This window comes from Cnephaeus nilssonii (assembly GCF_951640355.1).
Source record: "Cnephaeus nilssonii genome assembly, chromosome: 8".
In the NCBI taxonomy this organism is placed as follows: Eukaryota; Metazoa; Chordata; class Mammalia; order Chiroptera; family Vespertilionidae; genus Cnephaeus; species Cnephaeus nilssonii.
The window spans coordinates 41,225,085-41,227,092 of NC_137079.1; the positions used below are offsets into that span (position 1 = coordinate 41,225,085).

Here is a 2,008-nt window from a genome sequence, read left to right on the forward strand (position 1 = left end):
AAAGATGGCCAACTAAATCTTAAGAATATAGAACTATGGAAAATTCCTGGATCAAATGGTGCTCCAAATGGAACCATACTTTGTCAAGACATACAAATTAGATATATTTTTTAAAAGGAAATAAAAAGTTCTGAATAATTGTAATCCCTTCCAAAAAGGAAATCTTAAATTAAGGGGAAAAGATTCTAATAGTGTAAATAAGTCTGGCTCAGGAAGAAAACTGACCAACATATCCAAGATTCTGTGCACAAAAGTAATGATACATTTTTAATAATAAAAAAAGGCTATAAAAACAGTGCATTCTCTGAAATGGCTTTAGTAAAGGCTCCTTCATGGGTACATAAAAAGTTCCATTGGTTTGTTCACTTTCCAGCATTTCTCACTGACCAATTCCAAAGAAAAAGGGCCATTTAATACAGGGAACTGCCCACCGGCTGTTGCTGTACAGGTGGTATGGTGCTTCTCACTGGCTGTATCAAGGTTCACCTGGTTTCGTTCTTCTTTGCTTTGAAGTTCTAAAGCTAACCTCACAGCCAGATACTTGGAAAATGATCAACAGTGGCATTACCTGAAGTCTTTATGTACCTTGTCTGTGCACTGTCATCTTTTCCCGTAAGTGTGGGAGGAGCCCTAAATACTAACTCAATTTCCCCAGCACCATCCATGACTGGATTAGTTGCCATTGTTGCCCAGAATCTGGTGTTTTAGTCCATTTGTTACTGGGTCCTGCTTCCTGCTGGCTGTGTGTGGACGCGTTGCTACAGTGAGAACTGTCACCATTGTCTCTGGCCCCGCTACCGCCTTCGATCTGTCGCTTCCTGGCTCCCTGTCGTCTGTTCGTGGCCTGTACTTCAGTCCCTCCTCGATGCTGTGACCCAGCGCTTGCTCTCTGTTGTGCTTGTTTCTCCTGGTTCATACTCTCTCTTGAGGAGCTTCACACTCATCCTGGACAAATTCTGATGATGAGTGCATCGAAGTTAGGGCCTTAGTGATCTTTTGGAAACTCGCTTTTTCCGACACGTAGGACATTCTTTGTTGCCACTGCTGAGGGCAGTGATAACGCAGTCTGGCAGAAACGACGTAAGCACTCCTTTGTAGTCAGGGTGTTCTTCAACATATCCCAACAAACTGGGACATTAATTCACTGCGTAGACTTCCAGGTGAAGCCACAATTTCCAAGCCATCCGTTATTGCTTCCTGAGGTGTTCCTTGTAATTCATATAAACCGAGTTCCCATGTTTTGCTTAATGGTTTAGTTCCATTCTTCTGCACAGCCTGAGACATTGCGACTCCCGCCCAGCGGAGGACTCGGCTGGCAGCGCTGGAGCCAGACTCAGATACAAGCACCCCTACCCTCCCACCTTTGGCAGTGGAGCTCAGGAAATACAACATGGGATGCTCAATATTCATGACAGACCGCGGGGAGAGGGGGGGAAGGAAGGAGCAAGCAGAGCGAGGAAGGGGTGGAACCGTGGGACAGGGACCTGCTGGGTGCATGACCTCAGCCAGGTGCTGGCCTGGAGGTCCCCCAGCTGCAGCCCATTTCTGGCCACCTGACCCCACCCCCAGCAGCCTCCCCCTTACCTAGATTTTCTAATTTATCTTTGGTTATCTATAAAACTATAGTCTTCTGTGTAGGAGTAAGACTATACAAACAAATGCATTCAAGCAGATAGCTTCTCTCAACTCCCTCTTGTATTCACAAATTGAAAATGAAGTGTAGCCTGGCCAGCATGGCTCAGTGGTTGAGTATCCACCTGTGAACCAGGAGGTCACAGTTCGATTCTGGTCAGGGCACATGCCAGTGGGGGTATATGCAGGAGGCAACTGATCAATGATTCTCTCTTCATCACTGATGTTTCTATCTCTCTCTCCCTCTCCTTTCCTATCTCTGAAAACAATAAAAAATATATTTAAAAAAAGAGAGAAAGAAAATGAAGTGTATTATTTTCTAGGCTACCCTAAATAAAGCCTTCCCATGACAAATGTAAAAGTTTCTAGGAGATCT

At 44.8% G+C, this 2,008-nt stretch overlaps 1 pseudogene across 1 annotated transcript; it reads right to left on the reverse strand.

Annotated features, from left to right (window-relative positions):
* Positions 1-330: 330 nt before the first annotated feature.
* On the reverse strand, positions 331-1,284 carry LOC307104550 (E3 ubiquitin-protein ligase RING2-like; annotated as a pseudogene). Its single transcript has one exon. The product of its transcript is annotated as an E3 ubiquitin-protein ligase RING2-like (transcript).
* Between the last annotated feature and the right edge of the window lie 724 nt (positions 1,285-2,008).